Source organism: Meleagris gallopavo, chromosome 12 (genome assembly GCF_000146605.3).
Source record: "Meleagris gallopavo isolate NT-WF06-2002-E0010 breed Aviagen turkey brand Nicholas breeding stock chromosome 12, Turkey_5.1, whole genome shotgun sequence".
NCBI lineage: Eukaryota > Metazoa > Chordata > Aves > Galliformes > Phasianidae > Meleagris > Meleagris gallopavo.
Window position 1 is genome coordinate 12,677,060 of NC_015022.2, and position 9,854 is coordinate 12,686,913.

Here is a 9,854-nt window from a genome sequence, read left to right on the forward strand (position 1 = left end):
TTTCTTTTTTACTATTCAGCTGGTAGCAATAAACCAGCACTTGGCTTACTCCTTTACGGAGCCAAGTTCTTTATCTTGAAATAACAAAAGGAAAGAAAGGCCTGTAAAAGGAGGCAGGCTTCTGAAAAGTCACTCTAAGTCTGCCTTCAAGCTGAGCACAGCAGATGTAACTGCTCTGCATCCAGCCCTCGCAGGGACAATTCTCCTGGGTTCCTCGAAGCGCCTAGGGTTAGAAAAGCCACAGTTCAGTCTTGTCTTCTGACTAGTGAGAAAAGCCTGGATGTGCCACGTATAGGGCAGGAGGAGTACAACTTGAGCCAGCAGTAAAGTGTAGGGAAAAGCCCTCCTAGGCAGCAGCTGCACGCAGTTTTGCTCATACTTTGCACTGATGCCCACAGAAGTGCACTGTTAGCAGCACCAGTGTCTGGAAGGATGATGTTCACCCAGAGGCTCCTAATCTGAGCATCCATTTAAGGCAGAGAAGAGACAGTCCTCAACAGCAATGAATAGAAAAGGCTTCTTAAGTAAGACTGATGGGCACAGACAGATCTTCTGGCTCTCTGCTTCGCCAGCTCCCAGATCTGTATCAGCATCACATACATTATATAGTCCTCTTTCTGGCTAGGGGCACAGTCATGGTTCAGTGTTTTAATTAGTCTACTCTAGGCTATCTCGGCCATAAAGGCTCACAGAGAGAAAGATAAACACTATGCAGAAATCATGTTAATTTATAAAATATTCAATTAAGAAAAACAAACAACATAAACTAAGATCATCAGAGCTAAAAGACTGGGAAGCCATCCTGCTGGGAGTCAGCTGCTTCTGGCCTTGGGCAGGAGAACACATTTCTCCTCTGCACTTCTTGCACCAGAAAGGCTCAGAAAGAACAGGGATGCCTGGGAGGTGAAGCTACAGAGCAGGTTCTGGAGCAGGAGGTGTTGGCAGCACCACCCAGCCCTCTTCACACCCTCAGGAGTGCGATCACTTGCCTTCAACTCATGTTTTTCAAAGCAAAGAGAAGCACAGTCCATCCCAAGTTGATTGATATGCAGTGAACTTACATTTCTTCAAATCCTAGGCCCACCATGTGCAGTTCAGATAAATGTAAGCAGCTAAAGTCTAAAGCTAAATTTCAGAAGCTTCTTCTGCACTTCCTCCCTCCAAGACGGGCCTCTCGAGTTCTGCTGAGAAAGGACTGTTCATTACAGAGGAGCTGAACTAGATGACCTTTAAAGGTCCCTTCCAACTCAAATGATCCTACAGTTACGTGATTCTAGATGGGAGAGGGGATGGATGCTGGGAACAAGAGCAGCAGCACGTCCTGCAGATACATTCAGGGCTAGATGTCATAAAGGAAATGAGGAGTGAAAAAATTCACCATGCTTAGGGATGGAAAGGTCCATTTGCTCTCTCTCCTAGCCCACCAGTGACAGATCACTCCCCTGTGCTTTGTTCTGTGTTTAATGACTCAAGCAAACAGGGCTTCTGTTTACTCTCTCAGGGAACGACTCTACAGCTTCAAGAAACTCCAGGGGAAGAAATTTTGTGTTTGCCCCAGTTAACTAAATGGGGTGGAAAGCAAGAATGAGGGTAAATAGCACCTTCTGCCTGTTCTATACCTCTGGAGTACATGGGGGAGGCTCAGCTCCCCCACCATCAGTACTCCAAGAAACCCTTTTTGTCAGTGTGGATCCCAGCTGAGAGCTCAGCATCGGTGCTGTGCGGACAGTCCTTCCCTGCTAGGCTGTGAAATTAGAGTCTGCCTGAAGCCCAGGAAGGCACAAAGCAGCAAGCAGTGAGCAGTCTGGGCTGATGGCCCTTGGCTTTCCTCCTACACCACTTCCATCATTCTTCCCGCAGGCCCAGTGTTGCTTTCAGAGAGGGGTGGAAGGCAGTGACCTTGTAAGTATTACAGAGCACTAAGCCTCCCTTTGGGGAACAGAGAGACAGGACTGCTCTGGCCTCAGTACACTGCATGTGTTACTATCTAAGATTCTCATTATCTCCAATGGAAGCTGTGATTTGTTTCTCAGTTCTCATTTCTCTTTGCACACAGTTGCCTCTCTTTAAAAGGCAGCTTTCCCTAGAAGCTCTGGCCTCAAAGGTTCTTTTTTCCTTTTTTTCCCCCTCTTGTGTGAATTACAGATGTCACAAACACCTCTGACATGGTGCATGGTTGCTCATTCAAATGCAGAGTAGCTGAGGGGGAAAACAAGTCTTTAGATCTATAGCATCCCCTGGGGATATCAGCTTAGGACACATGTGTATGCCAGTGATAAGCCAAACTAGACACTGGATGTCACCAGCACTCCACTGGAAACACAGAGGAGGGAGCAGGTATCTGGCAGTAAAAACATCCACTCTTAAAGCAAAAAGTCTGGATAGCTAAAGGAAGAAGAGTTGGCAACGCATGAATTAGCGAGGATCATCTAACTATACCCTGGGAACGGGAATAAATCCAGCAAAGGAGATCCAACTGAGGAGGTGAAGGAAAGGGTGAAAGCAAATTGCTGTTCTAGTTTGGAAGGACAAACAAGACCAAAGAAGGTGCAGGAATCTTCCAGACATTCAAGAGACAACAAGCCTTAAAAAGCGGCAAAGAAAATGGATGGCGGGTTGGAGAAGTCCACTCTTTTGCCTGCAGATCCTAATCGCCATCTCGTCTGGTGCTTTCAGGAAGGGTCCAACCTCACAAACACATTGTATAGCTGCTTCCTGCAAAAGTGTCTGGATTACAACGTGCGCAGCAGCTTGGGCAGACATAACCCACGCTGGTCTGCCACGCCGATAACACACAAGCATGGATCTCCTCAAAGCTCTACAGGATTGCAGGCAGAATCCTCTGACCGCTGGAAGACTTAACGTAGCAAATCCTTCCAAAGAGACATTCCCATCTGTACCTGTACGTTCCTTATGAGGAGGGATTCCCACCTGTAAGAGTACATTCCCTCTGGATGGAAAGAAACAGCTCAACTGCCCAACACAGACTTAGCCAAAAAACAGAAGGGAGTTCCCTGTGAGTGCACAGAGCTTTGGCAGCAACAGATGAGATTTGCATGCACATCTCCTTTCTTACTCTGCCATAAACGTTTGGGTGGAGGCATGAAATACAACATCAAGCTCTAGACAGATGTGGCTTTATTCCAGATCAGGAGGTGAAAGTTCCCACCACGCTTTTCCCAACATGAAGGGCTTTCTCCCTGGCTGCAGCATGCCCAGTTGCTTTGTTTGGCCACCCCATTTAAGCACACTCCTGTTGAATACCTGGCTCTGCTGGAATTATGAGGAAGGCACGCACTAGAACTGACTGCCACTGTAAAGGAAAGCAGGAGCTGACCTTCGGAATACAGAGGCATCAAATTAAATTATAACATCACTGATAATCACCAGACCAAGGATTAAACTGATTGGGGCCCTGCCAGCGCAGATTTAGCTTTCATTAAGTTCTGCCCGCAAATCAGGCCTGCCCATACCCTTACTCTCACAGTTATCATGTGCACAAATGCACAGAGGGAGAGCAAAAACCAAAGTACTTTACTATTCAAAATTCTAATCCTTTCAAGGTCTGGAAATACCTGGGGTCCAGCACCGCCTATACAATATCTGCCGTTAGAAGTGAAAAGCTGAAAGCAAATCATTTACATGAGGGTTTATGAAGGATGCAGAGAAACTACAAGAGCAAGGTTGTAATCAGCAGCAAAGAGAAGGTCTGAAAGGAGCTTGTCGATCCCTATGAAATACAGCAAGAGGCTTTATTTTTTTTTCCTTGTGTGTGTAAATTTCCTAAACAGCTGACCTAAATGAGTTCTTACCACGATCTGATAGCCTAGGACAACAGAGTAATCCTTCTAATAGGATTACAGGCTGTGCTAAAGGAGACTTCAGGCTTTTATGCTCTGCATTGTAATATGTATACATGCATACAGATACCATGCCTAGCACCTGTAAAAACAACATTTTTCCCAATTCACCCCTCTCAGTACTCAGACCTTCTCACCCCATCTCATTCCTCCACAACTGCTATAAAGCAGTCATCAATCTGAGATTGAGAGAAGGGGGGGGAAGAAGTCCAAGAGCTGAAATCAAAACTGGACAGACAGAATTGCAGGGAATTAGCACCCAAAGAAGCCCATTTCTGCAGGGCTCCAAGGGGACAGGCATTACCTGATGCCTCCAGTGCTTCCAGCACTGTTCAGGAAGGCAGAATAAAATGACTGCCACTAAGGTTTGCAGGAGACACAAAAGCTGGCAGAGCAATTCAGCAGGAGGTTCCACGGAGCTTTGCAGACCTCCTGGTATGCTGGGCCTGTGCAAATCAAACACTTTAACTAAGGCAAACACACAGGTGCGCACCAAGGAACAAACAAATTAGGACAGAGCTACCTTCCAGCTGTGGGAGGTATGAGGGAGTGTCTGTGCAATGAAAAAGAAAAAGCAAAGCACTCCAAATAGTGTTATTTTTTGATAGAGAAGTAACTGCATGAGCTCTCAGCTCTAGTCAGTAGTGTCTATCAAGGAGTCAGCCTTCAGTTAAACGCAAAGGGATGGGGAGCTGGCTTGCAACTTCAGACTGCACTGGTCAGCACCGACCAGCACACTGACAGCAGCTTTCACAAAAGCATTTTGCAAAGGACTTAAAAGAATGGAAAAGTTGGAGATGATGATGGAGAGAATTATAAAACCACCTGAGAAAGTGGGGAAGATGTTTTGCTGTGAGGGACTAAGAAGAGTATCAAAAAAAGATAGTTGTGAGGGACAGCAATTTAGCAACTTCCAACAGCAGAGATCTCAAATACCAGACAGGTTTCTGCTTGCACACAGAAAGCAAAGCAAGAACCAACAGCAGCTGGAAGATAAAAGCAGAAGAACCCAAGTGGGAAAGCAAGCACTTTGTTTGCAACTATGAGGACAAAGAAGAAAGAACAGGTTCTCTTATGCCTTGAAATCAAAGACTGCAAAACAGTTGGTGGTACCCCTGGAAGGTGTCATTGAGCCAAACATACTCCTTTCTCCTTTGCAGGAGAAAGCAAACAATGCTCAGTGCCCTGCAATATGTCAGAGAGCACCATGCATCAGGCAGCTCTACAAACAGGTGCCTGCTGCAGGGTGACCTGGTCTGTGCCACATAGACTTCACCCACCTGGAACCACAAGGACATCTCACAGCTCAGCAGAGAAGCTGTTCCCCGAAGGAACAGGAAAAGCTTTTGAAAGATTTAGGGATGGTTTGATACTTGTCCCAGAAAGAAGCTGCTGGAAACCTGGGTGAGCAGCTCTCCTGTGCTTGTGATTGAGGAGGTGACATCCTGTAGATGACTGTGGTTGAAAGTTAATTTACTTTACACCCCCTATAAACATTAACTATCTGGCCAAAGTATAATGCTTACAGAGTGACTGAGAACTGCTGAGGTATTTATAAAAATGAGAGATTACTTTGGACTAGTTGAAAGAGGGGATTGACGCTTCTCTCCTCCCTTTTTTTTCCTTGAGGTTTCTGAGAAGGAAGCTGGGAGAAAAATACAAAAATGTAAAGGGCAGATAAGCTCCAAAATCACCCTGCACAGCCCCATAGGCACGCCTACAGCACGCAATACACAGCCTAGCCCTCCTCATACTCTCCCACAGAGCTGCACACATCCCTCAGCAGTAGGACTACATGGTCAGAATTAATGTCAAAGGAGAAGACAAGGAGCAGGCATGGGATCCCCTTCCAGATGCTACGAAAAGCCATTAAACATTCACATGGCTGAAAACACTAAACGAAAAAAATACTCATGAAAGCAGGAGAGTTCCCATGTGCTCTTGCTGTAGTCCAGGATTAAACCCATATTTTCCCCAGCTGGTCCCAGCTATCGTGCTTCCCTTGCAACAAGAGACAAAACACAGAACAGCTTAAGGTTGGAAGGGACCTTAAAGATAATTGAATCTCCAGACCCAAAGTCTGTGTCCAGACTCTCTCCTTTGGACAAGCAGGCAAGCATCCCGCCCTAGGGAATGACCCCATCTCCTCCTCACTAGCAATAAGGAGAAAACTGCACCACAAAAGCCCGATCTCACATCGTTGTGGGCCATTTGAGCAACTGGGAAGCAACCTCTCACCCACATGATCGATGTTAATTCACAGAATCATTGAACAGCTTGGGTTGGAAGGGACCTCAAAGCTCATTGTGCAGCACAAGAAAGCAAAGACAGTGCCTTCTACCAGGATACAAATGTGATGGAGCAATAGAAGATAACAAAGAACAAAACGTAGCTCACCCCTTCCAATGACTGGTGATGCCTCAAGAGGAATGCAATCTCTATCCAGCTGCTAGCCCTTAAATGAGGGTGAGGAGAGCCCACCCTTTCCAGTCACTCGGGTACATTGCTTGCACCTGAGCTCCCTGAGTTAGCCACACTGGTGCTTAACCATCAGTTCAGGCCATGACCTGGCAATTTCACTGCCATCATCTAGGTCTGATCCCCTGCTGTGGACAGGGTTGCCAACCATTAGAACAGGCACTAGATGAATTCACTAAAATTCATCCCAATCCCATATCTGCCCCTCTTCCTCAATCCCCACTTTCTCCATTCCCAGCCCAGCATCACTTCCAACAAGACCAAGAACCAGGGCTCCTCTTAGCAGCTTCCATCAGCAGCAAGTCAGTTGTGGAAAGGGTTCTTAGTGAAACACATCTTTCTGCATTGTCTGGGACTCAACCACAGCTCCCAGGCACACAAAAGCCGCCGGCTGAGAGAATGACAGAGCTGGGTGAAAAGCAGTGTGATGGGTCACGCGTCCGGCAGCACCGGTATTTCAGCAGCAACGTGGGGAATTTTCAAAGGCATTTGTTTATCGAGGCCATGTGCCACCTTTTGATTGTCTGAAAAACCCAGGAGGGCACCTAAACACAGTATTTCCAAGAGAGTGACAGTCAGGGCAGTCATCACTTGGTATTAAACAGACACCTTCAATACAAAGGGAAAAGACTACAGAAGAGGCATTAAAACAGCAGTTACATCTTTCTCTTAACCCTGATGCCTGTTTCAACTTCTCAGCCTGTCATTAGGGGCTGCCCCAGGGGACAGCACGGTGGACGAGGAGCACGAAGAGGCAGAGAGCAGTGCTGGTCCCCCAGCCCAGTGCAGAGGAGGAAAGCCTGCAGTGCAGAGCAGGGCAATGGCGTGCAGCTACCAGCACTCACTACCAACATTGGGCAGACCACCCTTTTCCCCCTGAAAGCAATGACAAAGCAAAGGGAAGGCTGTTTTTCTCCATGCAAGAGCAATGCCATTGCTGGAAGTTTGCTTTCGCATTTTTTGTTCAAGCCTGCACTGGGAAACACATCACAGTGGCCTCACCTTCTATGGACTTGCTTCCAAGAACAGCTATTAAAACTGGTAGTAACTTTGCAAATCCCATCCTGCCTGTTCCCAAACTCGGTACCGTTCTTTAAGAGAAACCAAAGACAGAAAAAATGATTTTACAGTACTCAAGTCTGAGCTTTTTCTCTCCTCTTTTACCACTTGGGCAAAGAGGCAAACAGTAGAAAACTCGGAGCCTTCAAGATAAAACCTGCATTCCTCACGCAGAGGACTCGGTTGGTTTAAAGCAATGAACAATTCCACGTGTTCAAGAACTGCACTGTCAAACCTCCTCACAGAGCCATTCTGACAAGCTCAAACCGTAAGCCCTGTAAGGTTTGCTGCCCATTAGCATTCTCAGATGATTCCTTCCTCTATTTGATTGTCACTGAATGCAAATATCAGTTTCTCCCAGATATTCTCATGCCCTCTAATGAAAGTAAGGAAGCCAGAAAATAATCTGAATACCCACAAACAAGCGCTAAGTCTATCTGTAGCTATATTGCCTGAGTTTATCATCCACTTTGACAACTCCACACAGGTAAACAAAATGTATTTTTACTTTTTTACGCAACCAATATTGCATGCAACAAGACAGAGCTTGAGGGCATCTCCCCCTCCAACTTCCAGGGATTGCAGCTGCTTGCTGCTTTACACACCTGGGCTGGTCCAACCCCAAGAGGGAGTTACAGGACAGGGATGTACTCTGCATCCCTTCCCTCCCTGTGCTTCACAGTGAGGTTTGGCTGACAGTGTCAGACAACAGCATAGATCAGCAGGGCTTTGCGTGCCTGTGAAAGTTACATCAGTAAATGTACAGCCGAGACACGGGAATGCAGGGACATAAATATATATGATTAGATTCCCATTGGCTTGAAAGTTTGCTCGCACAGGCTGCCTCTAGGCTGCAGCTTCCCAGCTAATTTAAAGCAACTGATACACACGGTCAGGCCTTCCATATATTAAAAAAGGGAGGTGCCCGCATCCCATCTCTCATCCTCTTCACGTGGCTCATTTTTAGCCAGGCTCTCTCCCACAAGAGCCATCCAAGGACACCTCCTCTAGCTGCGTGGGGGGACCTGCATGTCTGCAATGCACCAACGCCTGAAAAGTGAGGGAATTGTGCAGAAATGAGCCTTTGTTCCCTCTCTCCTCTCCCAAGCATCAAGCGTGACCGGCTGCTGCTGTCTGCAGCTCAGGTCCCACTGTGCAAACACCAGTCCCTGTGCTGGCTGGAGACACTGCCTAGATGCTGCAAGAACAAATGAGAATTTCACCTGGATGAGAAGTGCATAAATAAAACCGATAAAAAGTTTTAGGACTCGTGAAATGTGCATAATGCATTTTATCGGAGATAGCTGCTCCCATGCTTAGTGGCTGCCAGGGAAAGAAAAATAAAAGGTCTCTTATAAAATTATTACCTTGTCGTTTAAGTCAACAGCAGTGATACCATGATAGAAGCAAGCAGTTATGTCACATTGTTTTATCACTATAATTACATCAAGAACACAGTAACTGTCTGTGAGAGATAAGATGAGGAAAGCAGCCCTTCTAAGTCTCCTATTCACAGCACTGGGATTTGTAGACTGGTTTGGGCTTTGGACATTACATTCAATTACTGTCCTTGAGCTCTGAAGAGCCTTGTCACCAGAGAAATACAACCACAGGGCTCCACTGACTCCAGCTCTCCTGATTCCGTCTGGGTTTGTGAGTGCTATCAGAGTTGGTCCATTGGGTCACAGAGGACAAAGGTGAGGGAAATCAGCCTCCAACAGGTGGCAGGCATAAAGCAGGCTCCCCAGGGCAGTGGTGGTGGCACTGAGCTGCCAGAGCTCAAGAAGCATTCTCAGAGGGTCTGATTTTTGGGTGGTCCTTTGTGGAGCCAGGAGTTGGGCACGATGATCCTTATGGGTCCATTCCAACTACAGACATTTTCTGATTCTACGACCACATTCAAAACCAGTGGCAATATTGAGCCCAGTTCACCCACGCCAACCAAAAATGACTGCCAGTCCTATCACTCTCACACACATGCCCAAACCTCTTATACCACACCACACAGATGCCAAGTGGCACAACCCCTGCTGACCTGATGCATTTCCCAAAGAACCTAACATCTAAATGCTCCTCCAAGTAGGATTTGCCCTCACACCCTGTGGGGTCATCACCATTTGCTGTTCTCTCCATCCTCCCTCTCTGCTCCAACAACACTTTGCAGTGACGTTCCTCCCTAGCAAACTCTCTGCTCCTATATCATGCTGACAACTCATCTGTTTTTATCCCTGTTTCCCATGAATCCCTCTATTTACTGTAAATTGTTCTGAGACACCGAGGCAAAAACGTGCAGAACAATAGAACCTGGAAAGCTGCAATTGCTACAGCTTTTAGCTGTCAACTGAGACTGTGAAAGCAAATAGTAAAAGTGAGCTTCACAGAGTGAGTAGATTTTATTTTTTTAGTTTTTTAATAGTAAAAGAGAAGAAAGGTCACTGACGATTGTTAAGGGGAAAA

At 46.5% G+C, this 9,854-nt stretch overlaps 1 long non-coding RNA gene across 1 annotated transcript in view; it reads right to left on the minus strand.

Annotated features, from left to right (window-relative positions):
• The window catches only part of LOC116217098, a 46,478-nt gene that overhangs the window by 24,118 nt on the left and 12,506 nt on the right, over positions 1–9,854 (minus strand). The gene's annotated exons all lie outside the window — the stretch shown is intronic.